The sequence below is a fragment of the Anomaloglossus baeobatrachus genome, chromosome 4 (assembly GCF_048569485.1).
Source record: "Anomaloglossus baeobatrachus isolate aAnoBae1 chromosome 4, aAnoBae1.hap1, whole genome shotgun sequence".
In the NCBI taxonomy this organism is placed as follows: domain Eukaryota; kingdom Metazoa; phylum Chordata; class Amphibia; order Anura; family Aromobatidae; genus Anomaloglossus; species Anomaloglossus baeobatrachus.
Genome location: NC_134356.1, coordinates 647,551,550 through 647,574,653, shown reverse-complemented (window position 1 = coordinate 647,574,653; position 23,104 = coordinate 647,551,550). Strand labels below are relative to the sequence as shown.

Below are 23,104 nucleotides of genomic sequence, written 5' to 3'. Positions count from 1 at the left end.
TTTTTGTGCAAAAGAATGGAATGAATGGCTAAAAGCTCTTGTGGTCAGCATTTTTCGCTGCAAAGAGCAATTTTAAACTAAACTAACTTTGTCTGCAAGGTATGTGTCGACCTTTGAATGCAGGAACTATTGCAGAAAAAAGTGGCACTCCCCTAGCAGGAATTGAACCAGTAAACTAAGAAAACTGCTTGCTAATTAATATGAGATATTCCACAGAGTTTCAGAAAACATATGGGGTTTTTAAAAAAAAAAAAAAAAGAGTGTTGCCTTCACTAAAAAGCTGTTTTTCATTTCAGTAGTTGAATCTTGCCTCATTTGAGTTGGAGTTAACAGGTCAATTCGATATATTGAAGATTGCAAATTTTTCCTCAGACTGTACGTAGTTTCCTCATTATCTTTGGCAGGAGAGCCTAGAAACTTTACCATTCAGTTCCAATATTCTATGGATAAGTAAGGAAATTGGAGGTCAAATGACAGGCCACAATGGCCAACCAATTGCGTCGGGCTTTGAATGTCAAAACAAGCACAGAAAAATTAGCATTCCCATACCGGGAGTCAAACCCGGGCCGCCTGGGTGAGAATCAGGAATCCTAACCGCTAGACCATATGGGAAATGTTGTGCTGTGTAGTCGATGATGTGGAAAAAAAGAACTTTATTTCTATGAGTAAGCAACTTCTGCACGTTTGCAACAGAAGCTTTCCTTGTTAGCACAATAGGTGGCGCGTCAATCTCAAACTCTTAAGGTCATGATTGTGATCCTCAAATGTGGCACTTTTCTTTGGAGATTTTGTCTCCATCTTGTCTAGAGAGCCACATTTGTTTCCACTGAGTACCAAAAATCAACAATTATATATTGAGGGGTTTGAGTCCATTTACACCAAGTAGTTGGAAGTCGAAGGTAAGAATGATTTCCGATATGAGCTCAAATGGCTTTTTGTGCAAAAGAATGGAATGAATGGCTAAAAGCTCTTGTGGTCAGCATTTTTCGCTGCAAAGAGCAATTTTAAACTAAACTAACTTTGTCTGCAAGGTATGTGTCGACCTTTGAATGCAGGAACTATTGCAGAAAAAAGTGGCACTCCCCTAGCAGGAATTGAACCAGTAAACTAAGAAAACTGCTTGCTAATTAATATGAGATATTCCACAGAGTTTCAGAAAACATATGGGGTTTTAAAAAAAAAAAAAAAAAGAGTGTTGCCTTCACTAAAAAGCTGTTTTTCATTTCAGTAGTTGAATCTTGCCTCATTTGAGTTGGAGTTAACAGGTCAATTCGATATATTGAAGATTGTAAATTTTTCCTCAGACTGTACGTAGTTTCCTCATTATCTTTGGCAGGAGAGCCTAGAAACTTTACCATTCAGTTCCAATATTCTATGGATAAGTAAGGAAATTGGAGGTCAAATGACAGGCCACAATGGCCAACCAATTGCGTCGGCCTTTGAATGTCAAAACAAGCACAGAAAAATTAGCATTCCCATACCGGGAGTCGAACCCGGGCCGCCTGGGTGAGAACCAGGAATCCTAACCGCTAGACCATATGGGAAATGTTGTGCTGTGTAGTCGATGATGTGGAAAAAAAGAACTTTATTTCTATGAGTAAGCAACTTCTGCACGTTTGCAACAGAAGCTTTCCTTGTTAGCACAATAGGTGGCGCGTCAATCTCAAACTCTTAAGGTCATGATTGTGATCCTCAAATGTGGCACTTTTCTTTGGAGATTTTGTCTCCATCTTGTCTAGAGAGCCACATTTGTTTCCACTGAGTACCAAAAATCAACAATTATATATTGAGGGGTTTGAGTCCATTTACACCAAGTAGTTGGAAGTCGAAGGTAAGAATGATTTCCGATATGAGCTCAAATGGCTTTTTGTGCAAAAGAATGGAATGAATGGCTAAAAGCTCTTGTGGTCAGCTTTTTTCGCTGCAAAGAGCAATTTTAAACTAAACTAACTTTGTCTGCAAGGTATGTGTCGACTAGAGTTGAGCGCGGTTCGTGGTTCGTGGTTCTCCAGTTCGCGGCTCGAGTGATTTTTGGGCTGTTCGAGATCGAACTAGAACTCGAGCTTTTTGCTAAAAGCTCGATAGTTCTAGATACGTTCGAGAACGGTTCTAGCAGCAAAAAGCAGGGCTTTTTACAGCTACAGTGAGCAGGAGCCATCGCTGGCAGCCTGCCACAAGCTGGTAACCAAGATAAACATCGGGTATCCAAGCAAAGCGCTTTGGTTAGTAACCCGATGTTTATCTTAGTTACGTGCAGGAAGCCCACACTTTCCCGCTCAGCTCGCTCCACCCCCTCCTGCCCGCGGCATGTACACATACATACACACACACACACACACACACACACATCCACATCCCCCCCCCCCCCCCCCCGCCCGCCCGCCCGCCCGCTCGCTCGCTCGCTCGGCTTACCTGCGGTGATGAAGTCCCGCCATCCCGACCTCAGCGCTGTCACTGTCCTCCATGGCCGCCGCTTGTCACATCACCTATCGCTTCCGACCCGAGACTGACTAGCGGTGACGTCACGGACCTCTCGCGATACTTGGTGTGAAGGCGCCGGGCGGTCATTGAGCTCAGTGACAGGGGCTGTCAGTGTGCTGGAGATCAGCGCAGGTAATGTACCTCACTGACAGCAGCACTTGTCACCCCCCTGCAGTGACCTGGGCTGACCCATTGATGTTAGCTCAGGTCACTGCACTGCTCTCCCAGCCAATGGGGAACATCCTGCTCTTCATTGACTGGGACAGTGTGCATCGTCATGGCAACCCCTTGGATTACACCAGACCTGGATTTGTTTTTCAATCTAATAAATTGGTTAAAGAGGGAATGTTTTGGGGAGTGTTTTTTCAAATAAAAATGTGTTTGTCGTGTATTTTTTTTTTATTACTGACTGGGTTGGTGATGTCGGGTATCTGATAGACGCCTGACCTCACCAACCCCAGGGCTTGATGCCAGGTGACATTACACATCTGGTATTAACCCCAAATATTACCCCGTTTGCCACCGCACCAGGGCGCGGGATGAGCTGGGGCGAAGCACCAGGATTGGCGCATCTAATGGATGCGCCACTTCTGGGGCAGCTGCGGCCTGCTATTTTTAGGCTGGGGAGATTCCAATAACCATGGACCTCCCTAGTCTGAGAATATCAGGCCCCAGCTGTCTGCTTTACCTTGGCTGGTGATCCAATTTTGGGGGACCCCTACGTGTTTTTTTTTTCAATTATTTATTTAATTTAAAATAACAGCGTGGGGTGCCCTCAGTTTTGGATTACCAGCCAAGGTGAGGTTGCCAGCTGTGGTCTGCAGGCTGCAGCCGTCTGCTTTACCCTAGCTGGCTACAAAACTAGGGGGAACCCTATGTCATTTTTTTTTCATTTTTTTGGCTAAATACAAAGCTAAGCACCCCTTAGTGCCACATGAAAGGTACCAAAGGGTGTTCCACTTTTTCTCCATTTTTTTCTCCACTTTCTCTCCACTTTTTCTCCACTTTTTCTCCATTTTTTTCTCCACTTTCTCCACTTTCTCTCCACTTTTTTCTCCACTTTTTCTCCTCTTATGCTCCACTTTTTCTCCTCTTAATCTCCACTTTTTCTCCACTTTTTCTCCACTTTTTCTCCACTTTTTTCTCCACTTTTTCTCCTCTTATGCTCCACTTTTTCTCCACTTTTTCTCCACTTTTTCTCCACTTTTTCTCCACTTTTTCTCCTCTTAATCTCCACTTTTTCTCCTCTTATGCTCCACTTTTTCTCCACTTTTTCTCCACTTTTTCTCCACGTTTTCTCCACTTTTTTCTCCACTTTTTCTCCTCCTATGCTCCACTTTTTCTCCACTTTTTCTCCACTTTTTCTCCACTTTTTTCTCCACTTTTTCTCCACTTTTTCTCCTCTTATGCTCCACTTTTTCTCCACTTTTTCTCCACTTTTTCTCCACTTTTTCTCCTCTTATGCTCCACTTTTTCTCCACTTTTTCTCCACTTTTTCTCCACTTTTTCTCCACGTTTTCTCCACGTTTTCTCCACTTTTTTCTCCACTTTTTCTCCTCTTATGCTCCACTTTTTCTCCACTTTTTCTCCACTTTTTCTCCTCTTAATCTCCACTTTTTCTCCACTTTTTCTCCACTTTTTCTCCACTTTTTCTCCACTTTTTCTCCACTTTTTTCTCCACTTTTTCTCCACTTTTTCTCCTCTTATGCTCCACTTTTTCTCCACTTTTTCTCCACTTTTTCTCCACTTTTTCTCCATTTTTTTCTCCACTTTCTCCACTTTTTCTCCACTTTTTTCTCCACTTTTTCTCCTCTTATGCTCCACTTTTTCTCCTCTTAATCTCCACTTTTTCTCCACTTTTTCTCCACTTTTTCTCCACTTTTTTCTCCACTTTTTCTCCTCTTATGCTCCACTTTTTCTCCACTTTTTCTCCACTTTTTTCTCCACTTTTTCTCCTCTTATGCTCCACTTTTTCTCCACTTTTTCTCCACTTTTTCTCCACTTATGCTCCACTTTTTCTCCACTTTTTCTCCACTTTTTTCTCCACTTTTTCTCCTCTTAATCTCCACTTTTTCTCCACTTTTTCTCCACTTTTTCTCCACTTTTTCTCCACTTTTTCTCCACTTTTTTCTCCACTTTTTCTCCACTTTTTCTCCTCTTATGTTCCACTTATTCTCCACTTTTTCTCCACTTTTTCTCTACTTTTTCTATGGTCGGTCTACCCATTAGCTCTGCCATGCATAGTGTAGCTCTACACCTACTGCACATGTTACTTTATGATTGACATCTCTTTCGTACCAGAGCTGTCTAAGTCTACTCTGACCCCATATTTGTCATTACTATATTGTCCTTGTACTGTATTATGACATTTGTATCATGTGTTTCATTTCTTGCTGTGTTGCAATTTTTTTGCTGCATCCCAATTGTACCTCTACATTGTTCGAGTTTATGTTATTGTTCTCTCACTCTTATGTGATACTGATTATTGTCATTTTTCATGATTACATGCAGATAAGTCCAATCTGACGAAGGCTCAGGCCGAAACGTCATTTGTAACTTGTTTTGGACAAAAACATATATGCTTATGAAAAAAAAATTTTCTTAATACGGACCAATAAAGAGTGATTTTGCATTACTATCCGTTGTGACTTACTGACTTAGTCTGGGAGATATAGAGTGCCGAGGTTACTCACTAATTTTATCTATTATTACCTCTGAGCACCTATATACCAGTGAGCAGAGCTTCCTCTACAGTAGTTCTCCTGATTAGGCATGCCCTTACCTCATGAGCAGGGCATTGCAGCTTTGGTAGCAACCATTACGACATGGACTCTGCTGCTGTGGACCCGGGGAGAGTGAGTGCAGATTCATTGCACCCACACTCCTCACATGAAGGGTCCGCACTCCTAGAAAATGGGGGATACGTTCCCTGAGTGTCTCCCCCCCATATTCTAGACGGTCCAGAGTCGTCGTGGGACCCCTTTATTTTTTTTCTTACAATAAATTGGTGAAAGAGGAAATGTTTTGGGGACTGTTTTTTCAAATAAATTTCTTTTGTCGATTTTTTGTTTTTGTTAGTACTGACAGTTTATGATGTTGGGTATCTAATAGACGCCATGACATCACAAACTGCTGGGCTTGATCTCAGGTGACTTTACAGCTAGTATCAACCCGATTTATTACCCCGTTTGCCACTGCACCAGGGCACGGGATGAGCTGGGGTGAAGCGCCAGGATTGGCGCATCTAGTGGATGCGCCACGTCTGGGGTGCCTGCGGCCTGCTATTTTTAGGCTGTGAAGGCCCAATAACTATGGACCTTCCCACCCTGAGAATACCAGACCACAGCTGTCCGCTTTACCTTGGCTGGTGATCCAATTTGGGGGGTCCCCTACTTTTATTGTGTAATTATTAATATTTATAAAATAATTATAAAAAAGAGCCTGAGGGGACCTCCACATTGGATCCCCAACCACGGTAAAGCTGCCAGCTGTGGTTTTCAGGCTACAGCCGTCTGCTTTACCCTAGCTGGCTATCAAAAATGGGGGGACCCAACGTAATTTTTTTTTTTTAACTATTTTTTAAATAGAAAAAATTAATGGGCTTCCCTGTATTTTGATTGCCAACCAAGGTAACGGCAGGCAGATGGGGGTGGCAACCCATAGCTGTCTGCTTTATCTGCGCTGAGAATCAAAAATACCGCGGAGCGCTACGTCATTTTTTTAAAGATTTATTTTTACAGCACTGTGATGTCCAGCAATCAAAATACAGGGAAGCCCATTTTATTTTTAGTTATTTAAATAAATAATTAAAAAAAATATATGTTAGCTCCCACTGCATTTTTTGTATTGCTAGCTAAGGGTAATCCAAGCAGCTACTGGCTGCTAACCCCCACTGCTTGGTGTTACCTTCACTGGCAATGGAAAATCCAGGGAAGCATTTTTTTTTTTTTTGCCAAAAAGCTACAAAAAAAGGACGTGAGCTTCGCCATATTTTTGTATGCTAGCCAGGTATAGCAGGCAGGTGCTGGAAGAGTTGGATACAGCGCCAGAAGATGGCGCTTCTATGAAAATGCCATTTTCTGAGGTGGCTGCAGACTGCAATTCGCAGCAGTGGGGCCCAGAAAGCTCAGGCCAACCGGTGGTGCGGATTCCAATCCCAGCTGCCTAGTTGTACCTGGCTGGACACAAAAATGGGGCAAAGCCTACGTCATTTGTTTTCTAATTATTTCATGAAATTCATGAAATAATAAAAAAAGGGCTTCCCTTTATTTTTGGTTCCCAGCCGGGTACAAATAGGCAACTGGGGGTTGGGGGCAGCCGTACCTGCCTGCTGTACCTGGCTAGCATACAAAAATATGGCGAAGCCACATAATTTTTTCAGGGGGCAAAAAACTTCTGCATACAGTCCTGGATGGAGTATGCTGAGCCTTGTAGTTCTGCAGCTGCTGTCTGTCTGTATGGAGAAGAGCAGACAGCAGCTGCAGAACTACAAGGCTCAGCATACTCCATCCAGGACTGCATGCAGAAGTTTTTTGCCCACCAAAAAAATGACGTGGGCTTCGCCATATTTTTGTATGCTAGCCAGGTACAGCTGGCAGCCACGGGCTGCCTCCAACCCCCAGTTGCCTATTTGTACCCGGCTGGGAACCAAAAATATAGGGAAGCCCGTTTTTTTTAATTATTTCACTTATTTCATGAAATAATTAAAAAACAAATGACGTGGGCTTCGCCCTATTTTTGTGTCCAGCCGGGTACAACTAGGCAGCTGGGGATTGGAATCCGCAGCACAGGTTAGCCCGAGGTTTGTGGGCGCCTCTGCTGCGGATTTCAGTCCGCAGCCGTCCCAGAAAATGGCGCTCTCATAGAAGCGCCATCATCTGGCGCTGTATCCAACTCTTCCAACAGCCCTGGAGCCGGGTGGCTTGTTGGGTAATCATGAGTTAATACTGGCTTTGTTTTACCAGCCAGTATTAAGCCAGAGATTCTTAATGTCAGGCACGTTTGACCCGGCCATTAAGAATCTCCAATAAAGGGTTAAAAAAAGACACCACACAGAGAAAAAATACTTTAATAGAAATAAATACACAGACACATTAGAGACTCCATCTTTATTACCCCCTGTCAGCCCTCCACGATCCTGCGCTTCTGTCTTCTTTCTTTCTAGTGTAGTAGTAGTGACGATTGTAGTGAGGGGCATCACTTGGGGCTGGGGAACCTCCATCCTAACTACAATGCTCACTACAATCGGGAAGCAGCGTGCAGCCTTCACTCCGTGAGTGATCACTGCTGGCTGCTAGCGGTAACAGCGGTAACGCTGACAGACGCGTTACCATAGCAACGGTGCTCCCGGAGCCGCGGTTAGCGGTGACGTCACCGCTAACTGCGTTGCTATGGCAACGGTGATCTCCGTTAATCACCGGCTGTGTCAGCCGGTCCCTAACGGAACGGGGAGTCGACCGTGTGCTAGAGCATGTCGCCGGTACACGGCGATACACATATGTGCACCGTGTACCGGAGAGATGCACTCGCAGGTCCTACATGACGTGTCATAGTCATGTGACCAGTCTGTAGCCAATGAGATAATAGCCACGTGACTGGTCACATGGCTATTTTGACGTCACGATAGGTCCTGCTTCTCTGCTGGCAGTGCAGGTCACCGGGAGGATTCAGCGATCATCGGATGGAATAGCGGCAGGAGACAGAGTGCAGAAGGGATCGCGAGGACCGGTAAGTGTTATGGCAATGTTTATTAACTGTTTTTGTACATTTATAATGCATTTTTATGTGTTTGTGATTGCCTCCCATTATAGCCTATTGGTTCTAGTTCGGTTCGTCGAACGTTCGACGAACCGAACTCGAACGGGACCCCCGTTCGGCGAACCGGCCTCGAGCCGAACCGGGACCGGTTCGCTCATCTCTAGTGTCGACCTTTGAATGCAGGAACTATTGCAGAAAAAAGTGGCACTCCCCTAGCAGGAATTGAACCAGTAAACTAAGAAAACTGCTTGCTAATTAATATGAGATATTCCACAGAGTTTCAGAAAACATATGGGGTTTTTAAAAAAAAAAAAAAAAAAGAGTGTTGCCTTCACTAAAAAGCTGTTTTTCATTTCAGTAGTTGAATCTTGCCTCATTTGAGTTGGAGTTAACAGGTCAATTCGATATATTGAAGATTGTAAGTTTTTTCCTCAGACAGTACGTAGTTTCCTCATTATCTTTGGCAGGAGAGCCTAGAAACTTTACCATTCAGTTCCAATATTCTATGGATAAGTAAGGAAATTGGAGGTCAAATGACAGGCCACAATGGCCAACCAATTGCGTCGGCCTTTGAATGTCAAAACAAGCACAGAAAAATTAGCATTCCCATACCGGGAGTCGAACCCGGGCCGCCTGGGTGAGAACCAGGAATCCTAACCGCTAGACCATATGGGAAATGTTGTGCTGTGTAGTCGATGATGTGGAAAAAAAGAACTTTATTTCTATGAGTAAGCAACTTCTGCACGTTTGCAACAGAAGCTTTCCTTGTTAGCACAATAGGTGGCGCGTCAATCTCAAACTCTTAAGGTCATGATTGTGATCCTCACATGTGGCACTTTTCTTTGGAGATTTTGTCTCCATCTTGTCTAGAGAGCCACATTTGTTTCCACTGAGTACCAAAAATCAACAATTATATATTGAGGGGTTTGAGTCCATTTACACCAAGTAGTTGGAAGTCGAAGGTAAGAATGATTTCCGATATGAGCTCAAATGGCTTTTTGTGCAAAAGAATGGAATGAATGGCTAAAAGCTCTTGTGGTCAGCATTTTTCGCTGCAAAGAGCAATTTTAAACTAAACTAACTTTGTCTGCAAGGTATGTGTCGACCTTTGAATGCAGGAACTATTGCAGAAAAAAGTGGCACTCCCCTAGCAGGAATTGAACCAGTAAACTAAGAAAACTGCTTGCTAATTAATATGAGATATTCCACAGAGTTTCAGAAAACATATGGGGTTTTTAAAAAAAAAAAAAAAAAAAAAGAGTGTTGCCTTCACTAAAAAGCTGTTTTTCATTTCAGTAGTTGAATCTTGCCTCATTTGAGTTGGAGTTAACAGGTCAATTCGATATATTGAAGATTGTAAATTTTTCCTCAGACTGTACGTAGTTTCCTCATTATCTTTGGCAGGAGAGCCTAGAAACTTTACCATTCAGTTCCAATATTCTATGGATAAGTAAGGAAATTGGAGGTCAAATGACAGGCCACAATGGCCAACCAATTGCGTCGGCCTTTGAATGTCAAAACAAGCACAGAAAAATTAGCATTCCCATACCGGGAGTCGAACCCGGGCCGCCTGGGTGAGAACCAGGAATCCTAACCGCTAGACCATATGGGAAATGTTGTGCTGTGTAGTCGATGATGTGGGAAAAAAGAACTTTATTTCTATGAGTAAGCAACTTCTGCACGTTTGCAACAGAAGCTTTCCTTGTTAGCACAATAGGTGGCGCGTCAATCTCAAACTCTTAAGGTCATGATTGTGATCCTCAAATGTGGCACTTTTCTTTGGAGATTTTGTCTCCATCTTGTCTAGAGAGCCACATTTGTTTCCACTGAGTACCAAAAATCAACAATTATATATTGAGGGGTTTGAGTCCATTTACACCAAGTAGTTGGAAGTCGAAGGTAAGAATGATTTCCGATATGAGCTCAAATGGCTTTTTGTGCAAAAGAATGGAATGAATGGCTAAAAGCTCTTGTGGTCAGCATTTTTCGCTGCAAAGAGCAATTTTAAACTAAACTAACTTTGTCTGCAAGGTATGTGTCGACCTTTGAATGCAGGAACTATTGCAGAAAAAAGTGGCACTCCCCTAGCAGGAATTGAACCAGTAAACTAAGAAAACTGCTTGCTAATTAATATGAGATATTCCACAGAGTTTCAGAAAACATATGGGGTTTTAAAAAAAAAAAAAAAAGAGTGTTGCCTTCACTAAAAAGCTGTTTTTCATTTCAGTAGTTGAATCTTGCCTCATTTGAGTTGGAGTTAACAGGTCAATTCGATATATTGAAGATTGTAAGTTTTTTCCTCAGACAGTACGTAGTTTCCTCATTATCTTTGGCAGGAGAGCCTAGAAACTTTACCATTCAGTTCCAATATTCTATGGATAAGTAAGGAAATTGGAGGTCAAATGACAGGCCACAATGGCCAACCAATTGCGTCGGCCTTTGAATGTCAAAACAAGCACAGAAAAATTAGCATTCCCATACCGGGAGTCGAACCCGGGCCGCCTGGGTGAGAACCAGGAATCCTAACCGCTAGACCATATGGGAAATGTTGTGCTGTGTAGTCGATGATGTGGAAAAAAAGAACTTTATTTCTATGAGTAAGCAACTTCTGCACGTTTGCAACAGAAGCTTTCCTTGTTAGCACAATAGGTGGCGCGTCAATCTCAAACTCTTAAGGTCATGATTGTGATCCTCAAATGTGGCACTTTTCTTTGGAGATTTTGTCTCCATCTTGTCTAGAGAGCCACATTTGTTTCCACTGAGTACCAAAAATCAACAATTATATATTGAGGGGTTTGAGTCCATTTACACCAAGTAGTTGGAAGTCGAAGGTAAGAATGATTTCCGATATGAGCTCAAATGGCTTTTTGTGCAAAAGAATGGAATGAATGGCTAAAAGCTCTTGTGGTCAGCATTTTTCGCTGCAAAGAGCAATTTTAAACTAAACTAACTTTGTCTGCAAGGTATGTGTCGACCTTTGAATGCAGGAACTATTGCAGAAAAAAGTGGCACTCCCCTAGCAGGAATTGAACCAGTAAACTAAGAAAACTGCTTGCTAATTAATATGAGATATTCCACAGAGTTTCAGAAAACATATGGGGTTTTAAAAAAAAAAAAAAAAAAAAAAAAAAAGAGTGTTGCCTTCACTAAAAAGCTGTTTTTCATTTCAGTAGTTGAATCTTGCCTCATTTGAGTTGGAGTTAACAGGTCAATTCGATATATTGAAGATTGTAAATTTTTCCTCAGACTGTACGTAGTTTCCTCATTATCTTTGGCAGGAGAGCCTAGAAACTTTACCATTCAGTTCCAATATTCTATGGATAAGTAAGGAAATTGGAGGTCAAATGACAGGCCACAATGGCCAACCAATTGCGTCGGCCTTTGAATGTCAAAACAAGCTTAGAAAAATTAGCATTCCCATACCGGGAGTCGAACCCGGGCCGCCTGGGTGAGAACCAGGAATCCTAACCGCTAGACCATATGGGAAATGTTGTGCTGTGTAGTCGATGATGTGGAAAAAAAGAACTTTATTTCTATGAGTAAGCAACTTCTGCACGTTTGCAACAGAAGCTTTCCTTGTTAGCACAATAGGTGGCGCGTCAATCTCAAACTCTTAAGGTCATGATTGTGATCCTCACATGTGGCACTTTTCTTTGGAGATTTTGTCTCCATCTTGTCTAGAGAGCCACATTTGTTTCCACTGAGTACCAAAAATCAACAATTATATATTGAGGGGTTTGAGTCCATTTACACCAAGTAGTTGGAAGTCGAAGGTAAGAATGATTTCCGATATGAGCTCAAATGGCTTTTTGTGCAAAAGAATGGAATGAATGGCTAAAAGCTCTTGTGGTCAGCATTTTTCGCTGCAAAGAGCAATTTTAAACTAAACTAACTTTGTCTGCAAGGTATGTGTCGACCTTTGAATGCAGGAACTATTGCAGAAAAAAGTGGCACTCCCCTAGCAGGAATTGAACCAGTAAACTAAGAAAACTGCTTGCTAATTAATATGAGATATTCCACAGAGTTTCAGAAAACATATGGGGTTTTAAAAAAAAAAAAAAAAAGAGTGTTGCCTTCACTAAAAAGCTGTTTTTCATTTCAGTAGTTGAATCTTGCCTCATTTGAGTTGGAGTTAACAGGTCAATTCGATATATTGAAGATTGTAAATTTTTCCTCAGACTGTACGTAGTTTACTCATTATCTTTGGCAGTAGAGCCTAGAAACTTTACCATTCAGTTCCAATATTCTATGGATAAGTAAGGAAATTTTAGGTCAAATGACAGGCCAGAATGGCCAAACAATTGCGTCGGCCTTTGAATGTCGAAACAAGCACAGAAAAATTTGCATTCCCATACCGGGAGTCGAACCCGGGCCGCCTGGGTGAGAACCAGGAATCCTAACCGCTAGACCATATGGGAAATGTTGTGCTGTGTAGTAGAGATGAGCGAACCGGTCGCGGTTCGGCTCGAGGTTGGTTCGCCGAACGGACCTCCCGTTCGAGTTCGGTTCGTCGAACGTTCGACGAACCGAACTCGAACTGCATAGGAAACAATGGCAGGCAATCACAAACACAGAAAAACACCTAGAAAACACCCTCAAAGGTGTCCTAAAGGTGACAAACAACTCAAACACATTGGAAAGTGACAAGGACATATACTCATGCGAAAACAAAACAGCTGGACAAGGAAAAAGAGGAGGACACACAGATATAGGCATGGCACGCCCTTCTAAAATCATGTAAAACACCGCAAGGTGACTCCAAGCGGAGTCTCCCTTTTTTCCAAAAATTGGGCCACACACACACCCACCCCTTCAGTGGTAGCACTTGTGCCCCAGTTGCACACTTCACAGCTAGATTTGCATCAAGCACATTCAAAAATACGCCATAATTAACCGTCCCCAGGATGACACCAGGGTAGGTAGCTAAGTCTTTCCTGATCCCAGCTCTGTGCAGCTTGGATCATTTATAAAAAACACAGCAATCAAGGGTTACTCCAAGCGGAGTCTCCCTTTTTTCCAAAAATTGGGCCCCACACACACCCACCCCTTCAGTGGCAGCAGTTGTGCCCTAGTTTTACACTTCACAGCTACATTTGCATCAAGCACATTCAAAAATACGCCATTCTTATCCGTCCCCAGGATGACACCGGGGTAGGTAGCAAAGTCTTTCCTTATCCCAGCTCTGTTCATCTTGGCTTCTTTTAAAAACAATGTAAGCAAGGGTTACTCCAAGCGGAGTCTCCCTTTTTTCCAAAAATTGGGCCCTACACACACCCACCCCTTCAGTGGCAGCAGTTGTGCCCTAGTTTTACACTTCACAGCTACATTTGCATCAAGCACATTCAAAAATACGCCATTCTTATCCGTCCCCAGGATGACACCGGGGTAGGTAGCAAAGTCTTTCCTGATCCCAGCTCTGTTCATCTTGGCTTCTTTTAAAAACAATGTAAGCAAGGGTTACTCCAAGCGGAGTCTCCCTTTTTTCCAAAAATTGGGCCCCACACACACCCACCCCTTCAGTGGCAGCAGTTGTGCCCTAGTTGTACACTTCACAGCTACATTTGCATCAAGCACATTCAAAAATACGCCATTCTTATCCGTCCCCAGGATGACACCGGGGTAGGTAGCAAAGTCTTTCCTGATCCCAGCTCTGTTCATCTTGGCTTCTTTTAAAAACAATGTAAGCAAGGGTTACTCCAAGCGGAGTCTCCCTTTTTTCCAAAAATTGGGCCCCACACACACCCACCCCTTCAGTGGCAGCAGTTGTGCCCTAGTTGTACACTTCACAGCTACATTTGCATCAAGCACATTCAAAAATACGCCATTCTTATCCATCCCCAGGATGACACCGGGGTAGGTAGCAAAGTCTTTGCTGACCCATGACTTGTTCATCTTGGCTTCTTTTAAAAACAATGTAAGCAAGGGTTACTCCAAGCGGAGTCTCCCTTTTTTTCCAAAAATTGGGCCCCACACACACCCACCCCTTCAGTGGCAGCAGTTGTGCCCTAGTTGTACACTTCACAGCTACATTTGCATCAAGCACATTCAAAAATACGCCATTCTTATCCATCCCCAGGATGACACCGGGGTAGGTAGCAAAGTCTTTGCTGACCCATGACTTGTTCATCTTGGCTTCTTTTAAAAACAATGTAAGCAAGGGTTACTCCAAGCGGAGTCTCCCTTTTTTCCAAAAATTGGGCCCCACACACACCCACCCCTTCAGTGGCAGCAGTTGTGCCCTAGTTGTGCACTTCACAGCTACATTTGCATCAAGCACATTCAAAAATACGCCATTCTTATCCGTCCCCAGGATGACACCGGGGTAGGTAGCAAAGTCTTTCCTGATCCCAGCTCTGTTCATCTTGGCTTCTTTTAAAAACACAGCAAGCAAGGGTTACTCCAAGCGGAGTCTCCCTTTTTTTCCAAAAATTGGGCCCCACACACCCACCCATTCAGTGGCAGCAGTTGTGCCCCAGTTGTACACTTCACAGCTAGATTTGCATCAAGCACATTCAAAAATATGTCATTCTTATCCGTCCCCAGGATGACACCGGGGTAGGTAGCAAAGTCTTTCCTGATCCCAGCTCTGTTCATCTTGGCTTCTTTTAAAAACACAGCAAGCAAGGGTTACTCCAAGCGGAGTCTCCCTTTTTTTCCAAAAATTGGGCCCCACACACCCACCCATTCAGTGGCAGCAGTTGGGCCCCAGTTGTACACTTCACAGCTAGATTTGCATCAAGCACATTCAAAAATACGTCATTCTTATCCGTCCCCAGGATGACACCGGGGTAGGTAGCAAAGTCTTTCCTGATCCCAGCTCTGTTCATCTTGGCTTCTTTTAAAAACACAGCAAGCAAGGGTTACTCCAAGCGGAGTCTCCCTTTTTTCCCAAAAATTGGGCCCCACACACCCACCCATTCAGTGGCAGCAGTTGTGCCCCAGTTGTACACTTCACAGCTAGATTTGCATCAAGCACATTCAAAAATACGTCATTCTTATCCGTCCCCAGGATGACACCGGGGTAGGTAGCAAAGTCTTTCCTGATCCCAGCTCTGTTCATCTTGGCTTCTTTTAAAAACAATGTAAGCAAGGGTTACTCCAAGCGGAGTCTCCCTTTTTTCCAAAAATTGGGCCCCACACACACCCACCCCTTCAGTGGCAGCAGTTGTGCCCTAGTTGTACACTTCACAGCTACATTTGCATCAAGCACATTCAAAAGTACGCCATTCTTATCCATCCCCAGGATGACACCGGGGTAGGTAGCAAAGTCTTTGCTGACCCATGACTTGTTCATCTTGGCTTCTTTTAAAAACACAGCAAGCAAGGGTTACTCCAAGCGGAGTCTCCCTTTTTTTCCAAAAATTGGGCCCCACACACCCACCCATTCAGTGGCAGCAGTTGTGCCCCAGTTGTACACTTCACAGCTAGATTTGCATCAAGCACATTCAAAAATACGTCATTCTTATCCGTCCCCAGGATGACACCGGGGTAGGTAGCAAAGTCTTACCTGATCCCAGCTCTGTTCATCTTGGCTTCTTTTAAAAACACAGCAAGCAAGGGTTACTCCAAGCGGAGTCTCCCTTTTTTTCCAAAAATTGGGCCCCACACACCCACCCATTCAGTGGCAGCAGTTGTGCCCCAGTTGTACACTTCACAGCTAGATTTGCATCAAGCACATTCAAAAATACGTCATTCTTATCCGTCCCCAGGATGACACCGGGGTAGGTAGCAAAGTCTTTCCTGATCCCAGCTCTGTTCATCTTGGCTTCTTTTAAAAACAATGTAAGCAAGGGTTACTCCAAGCGGAGTCTCCCTTTTTTTCCAAAAATTGGGCCCCACACACCCACCCATTCAGTGGCAGCACTTGTGCCCTAGTTGCAAACAGGATGTTTTGATTTGCATCAAGCACATTCCAAATCAACAAGCATTTACTCTCCCCAGGATGACACAGGGGTAGTAAATTCCTTCTGGATCCATGACTTGTTCATTTTGATGAACGTCAGTCTGTCCACATTGTCACTGGACAGACGCGTGCGCTTATCTGTCAGCACACACCCAGCAGCACTGAATACACGTTCAGAGACAACGCTGGCAGCTGGACACGACAAAATCTCCAAGGCGTAAGTTGCGAGCTCTGGCCATTTTTCTAGGTTTGAAGCCCAAAAGGAGCAAGGCTCCAGTTGCACAGTCATGGCATCGATGTTCATTTGGAGATACTCCTGTATCATCCTCTCCAGCCGTTGACTATGTGTCAGACTTGTTGTCTCTGGTGGCCTTGCAAAAGAGGGTCTAAAAAAATTATGAAAAGATTCCATAAAATTGCTGTTACCGGCACCAGATACGGTCCTACTGGTACGGGTAGACTGTTGAAGATGACGAGACCGTCCCATGTTTGTCAAGTTACAACTGGGAGATTCACTCCCTGCACCTGCACGGTTGTTTGGTGGAAAAGCCGAGCTAAGATCTAGTAACAGCTTCTGCTGATACTCCTGCATACGTGCGTCCCTTTCTATGGCTGGAATTATGTCACAAAATTTGGACTTGTACCGGGGATCTAATAGTGTGGCAATCCAGTAGTCATCATCACTTCTAATTTTGACAATACGACTGTCATGTTGGAGGTAGTGCAACAAAAAGGCACTCATGTGTCTTGCGCAGCCATGCGGACCAAGTCCACGCTGTGTTTGTGGCATAGAGGTGCTACCCGTTCTTTCTTCCTCTGACATCTGACCCCAACCTCTTTCAACTGAAATTTGACCAAGGTCTCCCTCATCCGCTGAGTCTTCCATGTCCATGGACAGTTCGTCCTCCATTTCTTCATGTTCTCCTGCACCTTGCTCAACATTTCGCCTGCTACTATGCGCCCTTGTCGATCCCTGTCCCCCTTGGTCCCATGCCTGCTGCGTTGGTGATGATGAACGTCTGGACCTTGGTGATGTTGTTGTCCCTTGCGCATATGAATCCTCCTGTAGTTCCTCCCCTTCATGTTGTCCCACCCCCTGACTCCGAATAGTGTTTAGCGTGTGCTCCAGCATGTAAATGACTGGAATCGTCATGCTGATAATGGCATTGTCAGCGCTAAACATATTCGTCGCCATGTCGAAACTGTGCAGAAGGGTGCATAGGTCCTTGATCTGAGACCACTCCATCAGGGTGATCTGCCCCACCTCTGCATCTCGTTGGCCCAGGCTATACGTCATGACGTATTGCACCAGGGCTCTGCGGTGCTGCCACAGTCGCTGTAACATGTGGAGAGTTGAATTCCAGCGTGTCGCCACATCGCATTTCAGGCGATGAACCGGCAGGCCGAAAGACTTCTGGAGCAATGCAAGTCGCTCAGCTGCGGCGCTTGAACGGCGGAAGTGAGCAGACAGTTTTCGTGCCCTGTTCAGAAGGCCATCTAGGCCGGGATAGTGTGTTAAAAATTGCTGCACGACAAGGTTCAACACGTGAGCCATACAAGGTACGTGTGTCACCTTGCCCAGGCGAAGGGCCGCACCCAGGTTTACAGCATTGTCGCACACGGCCTTACCAGGCTGCAGGTTGAGTGGAGACAACCATTTATTAAACTCGGACCGCAGAGCTGACCACAACTCCTCAGCTGTGTGACTCCTATTACCAAGACATGTCAAGCTAAAGACCGCCTGATGCCGTTGCGCTCTGCTGCCAGCATAGACATGAGGGGTGCGTGATTCCTTCTGCGCAGTGAGAACGCTGGTGGCCTGACCAGGCAGGCTTGGGGCGGAGGTGGAGGACCCAGAGGAGGTGGAGGATGCAGAAGCAGTGGCGGAACTTGGACAGACAGAGGATTGACACACAAGTCGTGGGGACGGCAAGACTTGTGCAGCAGACCCTTCACCATCTATCACCATAGTTACCCAGTGCCCAGTCAGCGACATGTAACGTCCCTGTCCATGCTTACTGGTCCAAGTATCGGTGGTGAAATGCACCCGTTCACACACAGAGTTTCTCAAGGAAGCGGTGATGTTGTGTGCGACATGCTGGTGTAGCGCGGGCACACCTTTCTTAGAGAAGTAGTGGCGACTAGGCATCTGGTACTGGGGCACAGCGACAGACATAAGGTCTCTAAAATCCTGTGTGTCCACTAGGCGGAAAGGCAGCATTTCGGTAGCCAACAGCTTACAGAGGGATAGAGTCAACCTCTTAGCTTTGTCATGGGTCGGAGGAAGTGGCCTTTTATTTGACCACATCTGAGGGACAGAGATCTGGCTGCTGTGTGTAGACGGTGTTGAGTAGGGTGTCCCTGGAAAAATGCAGGTTTGTGAGGAAAGTGCAGGCGGAGACATGATGTTGCCTTCATCCAACGTTGGTGCTATCGATGTCTGAGAGAGCTGTACACACTCACTTGTTTCCCCTTCCAAACCAACTGACGACCTTACAAGCAAACTGCCTGTTGCGGTTACAGTGGTGGAAGTTTTGCGTGGAAAAACAGGTGTGACAGCTGTCCCCACAGTCCTAGAAGATGAAGAGTGCGCGGATGCACTGGAAGGGGCGGGCGGTGGATGGTTCGCTCCGCTAGGCCGCATTGCAGCACGGTGAGCTTCCCACCGGGACTTATGATATTTAGTCATGTGACGATTCATGGAAGAAGTTGTCAAACTGCTGAGGTTTTGACCTCTACTAACAGAATCATGACAAATGTTACATATCACATGAGTTGGGCGATCTTTTTCGATGTGAAAAAAGGACCAGGCTAGGCAAGGCTTAGAGGCCATGCGACCTGTTGATCCACCCCGAATAATGCTCATAGGCAGAGTGGTGGCTGAGGATGCAGTTGTAGACGTGCTACCAGTGCTCCGACTCTGTCCAGGAAGGCGCAAGGTAACTTCGTCGTCGGTTGCATCCTCCTCCACCGCCTCTGTTGACCTCCTCGAGTGCCTGACTGGGGGTTGACAGTAGGTGGGATCTAGAACGTCATCATCAATTGTTGAGTTTGCACTCCCCTCCCCCTCAGACCGAGCCTCTTCTTGCCCTGACCGAATATTTAAGTTGTCATCCCAATCGGGTATCTGCGTCTCATCTTCATCAGTATGTTCCTCATTGTCTATAACCACAGGTGTTACAGTTTGTGACAAAGGGTCAACATTATGCTCAGAAACTTGGTCCTCACGGCCTGAATCAGAGTCACAAAGGTTCTGGGCATCACTGCAGACCATTTCCTGTTCTGTACTCACTGTAGCTTGGGAGCAGACCTCTGATTCCCAGGCTATAGTGTGACTGAACAGCTCTGCAGACTCAGCCATCTCAGTTCCACCATACTGTGCAGGGCTGATGGAGACTTCAGAGCTGGGAGAAATCAAGTGTGATTGGGATGACAACTCAGAGGACTGGTGTTTTTTGGATGCGGTACTTGAAGTGGCTGAGAGGGCACTTGTTGGACCACTTGAGATCCATTCAAGCATTTTCCTTTTTTGCCCATCATCTACCTTTGTTCCTCTTGTTCGTGTCCGTAAAAAAGGGAGCACATCGGATTGTCCACAATAAGTAGTAGACATCTTACTTTTGCTAGTAGATGGTCTATCTGCAGCAGATGATAATGGAGCTTTGCCACCTTCCCCACTGACAAAACCTTTTTTGCCTTTTCCACCACGCCTCTTCCCCTTTCCACCAGCATCTGTCATTTTGCCACTCATGTTGATTGCGACAAGATTGTGGACTGAAAATGTGGTAGTAAAAATTGAGAGGTGGTGAAGATTGCAGTGGTGGTCTAGCTTTATTAACAGCAGAATAATAAAGAATAAATATCCCTGACAATGTAACTTAGTTATAATTAGTTGGAGTGTGCAACGCAGGCAGATGCGCTCTGCAAATGTCTTGGCACTAGTGGGACTATAGCAAAGTCCAATAGCCACGTATAGGATGCCACTAGGTACACTAAGTGTTTGCTAGTATAATGGCTTAGTTATAATTAGTTGGAGTGTGCAACGCAGGCAGATGCGCTCTGCAAATGTCTTGGCACTAGTGGGACTATAGCAAAGTCCAATAGCCACGTATAGGATGCCACTAGGTACACTGAGTGTGTGCTAGTATAATGGCTTAGTTATAATTAGTTGGAGTGTGCAACGCAGGCAGATGCGCTCTGCAAATGTCTTGGCACTAGTGGGACTATAGCAAAGTCCAATAGCCACGTATAGGATGCCACTAGGTACACTGAGTGTGTGCTAGTATAATGGCTTAGTTATAATTAGTTGGAGTGTGCAACGCAGGCAGATGCGCTCTGCAAATGTCTTGGCACTAGTGGGACTATAGCAAAGTCCAATAGCCACGTATAGGATGCCACTAGGTACACTAAGTGTTTGCTAGTATAATGGCTTAGTTATAATTAGTTGGAGTGTGCAACGCAGGCAGATGCGCTCTGCAAATGTCTTGGCACTAGTGGGACTATAGCAAAGTCCAATAGCCACGTATAGGATGCCACTAGGTACACTGAGTGTGTGCTAGTATAATGGCTTAGTTATAACTAGTTGGAGTGTGCAACGCAGGCAGATGCGCTCTGCAAATGTCTTGGCACTAGTGGGACTATAGCAAAGTCCAATAGCCACGTATAGGATGCCACTAGGTACACTAAGTGTTTGCTAGTATAATGGCTTAGTTATAATTAGTTGGAGTGTGCAACGCAGGCAGATGCGCTCTGCAAATGTCTTGGCACTAGTGGGACTATAGCAAAGTCCAATAGCCACGTATAGGATGCCACTAGGTACACTAAGTGTTTGCTAGTATAATGGCTTAGTTATAATTAGTTGGAGTGTGCAACGCAGGCAGATGCGCTCTGCAAATGTCTTGGCACTAGTGGGACTATAGCAAAGTCCAATAGCCACGTATAGGATGCCACTAGGTACACTGAGTGTGTGCTAGTATAATGGCTTAGTTATAATTAGTTGGAGTGTGCAACGCAGGCAGATGCGCTCTGCAAATGTCTTGGCACTAGTGGGACTATAGCAAAGTCCAATAGCCACGTATAGGATGCCACTAGGTACACTGAGTGTGTGCTAGTATAATGGCTTAGTTATAATTAGTTGGAGTGTGCAACGCAGGCAGATGCGCTCTGCAAATGTCTTGGCACTAGTGGGACTATAGCAAAGTCCAATAGCCACGTATAGGATGCCACTAGGTACACTAAGTGTTTGCTAGTATAATGGCTTAGTTATAATTAGTTGGAGTGTGCAACGCAGGCAGATGCGCTCTGCAAATGTCTTGGCACTAGTGGGACTATAGCAAAGTCCAATAGCCACGTATAGGATGCCACTAGGTACACTGAGTGTGTGCTAGTATAATGGCTTAGTTATAATTAGTTGGAGTGTGCAACGCAGGCAGATGCGCTCTGCAAATGTCTTGGCACTAGTGGGACTATAGCAAAGTCCGATAGCCACGTATAGGATGCCACTAGGTACACTAAGTGTTTGCTAGTATAATGGCTTAGTTATAATTAGTTGGAGTGTGCAACGCAGGCAGATGCGCTCTGCAAATGTCTTGGCACTAGTGGGGCTATAGCAAAGTCCAATAGCCACGTATAGGATGCCACTAGGTACACTGAGTGTGTGCTAGTATAATGGCTTAGTTATAATTAGTTGGAGTGTGCAACGCAGGCAGATGCGCTCTGCAAATGTCTTGGCACTAGTGGGACTATAGCAAAGTCCAATAGCCACGTATAGGATGCCACTAGGTACACTGAGTGTGTGCTAGTATAATGGCTTAGTTATAATTAGTTGGAGTGTGCAACGCAGGCAGATGCGCTCTGCAAATGTCTTGGCACTAGTGGGACTATAGCAAAGTCCAATAGCCACGTATAGGATGCCACTAGGTACACTGAGTGTGTGCTAGTATAATGGCTTAGTTATAATTAGTTGGAGTGTGCAATGCAGGCAGATGCGTTCTGCAAATGTCTTGGCACTAGTGGGACTAAAGCAAAGTCCAATAGCCACGTATAGGATGCCACTAGGTACACTAAGTGTTTGCTAGTATAATGGCTTAGTTATAATTAGTTGGAGTGTGCAACGCAGGCAGATGCGCTCTGCAAATGTCTTGGCACTAGTGGGACTATAGCAAAGTCCAATAGCCACGTATAGGATGCCACTAGGTACACTGAGTGTGTGCTAGTATAATGGCTTAGTTATAATTAGTTGGAGTGTGCAACGCAGGCAGATGCGCTCTGCAAATGTCTTGGCACTAGTGGGACTATAGCAAAGTCCAATAGCCACGTATAGGATGCCACTAGGTACACTGAGTGTGTGCTAGTATAATGGCTTAGTTATAATTAGTTGGAGTGTGCAACGCAGGCAGATGCGCTCTGCAAATGTCTTGGCACTAGTGGGACTATAGCAAAGTCCAATAGCCACGTATAGGATGCCACTAGGTACACTAAGTGTTTGCTAGTATAATGGCTTAGTTATAATTAGTTGGAGTGTGCAACGCAGGCAGATGCGCTCTGCAAATGTCTTGGCACTAGTGGGACTATAGCAAAGTCCAATAGCCACGTATAGGATGCCACTAGGTACACTGAGTGTGTGCTAGTATAATGGCTTAGTTATAATTAGTTGGAGTGTGCAACGCAGGCAGATGCGCTCTGCAAATGTCTTGGCACTAGTGGGACTATAGCAAAGTCCAATAGCCACGTATAGGATGCCACTAGGTACACTAAGTGTGTGCTACTATAATGGCTTAGTTATAATTAGTTGGAGTGTGCAACGCAGGCAGATGCGCTCTGCAAATGTCTTGGCACTAGTGGGGCTATAGCAAAGTCCAATAGCCACGTATAGGATGCCACTAGGTACACTGAGTGTGTGCTAGTATAATGGCTTAGTTATAATTAGTTGGAGTGTGCAACGCAGGCAGATGCGCTCTGCAA

At 44.8% G+C, this 23,104-nt stretch overlaps 6 non-coding genes across 6 annotated transcripts; all 6 read right to left on the bottom strand.

Moving 5' to 3' along the window:
- Positions 1-1,472: 1,472 nt before the first annotated feature.
- TRNAE-CUC (transfer RNA glutamic acid (anticodon CUC)) lies at positions 1,473-1,544 on the bottom strand. Its single transcript has one exon. It is a non-coding gene; the product is annotated as a tRNA-Glu (tRNA).
- A 7,297-nt stretch (positions 1,545-8,841) lies between these two features.
- On the bottom strand, positions 8,842-8,913 carry TRNAE-CUC (transfer RNA glutamic acid (anticodon CUC)). Its single transcript has one exon. It is a non-coding gene; the product is annotated as a tRNA-Glu (tRNA).
- An 865-nt stretch (positions 8,914-9,778) lies between these two features.
- TRNAE-CUC (transfer RNA glutamic acid (anticodon CUC)) lies at positions 9,779-9,850 on the bottom strand. Its single transcript has one exon. It is a non-coding gene; the product is annotated as a tRNA-Glu (tRNA).
- An 860-nt stretch (positions 9,851-10,710) lies between these two features.
- TRNAE-CUC (transfer RNA glutamic acid (anticodon CUC)) lies at positions 10,711-10,782 on the bottom strand. The gene has a single exon. It is a non-coding gene; the product is annotated as a tRNA-Glu (tRNA).
- Positions 10,783-11,652: 870 nt separating this feature from the next.
- Positions 11,653-11,724, bottom strand: TRNAE-CUC (transfer RNA glutamic acid (anticodon CUC)). Its single transcript has one exon. It is a non-coding gene; the product is annotated as a tRNA-Glu (tRNA).
- An 860-nt stretch (positions 11,725-12,584) lies between these two features.
- TRNAE-CUC (transfer RNA glutamic acid (anticodon CUC)) lies at positions 12,585-12,656 on the bottom strand. The gene has a single exon. It is a non-coding gene; the product is annotated as a tRNA-Glu (tRNA).
- Between the last annotated feature and the right edge of the window lie 10,448 nt (positions 12,657-23,104).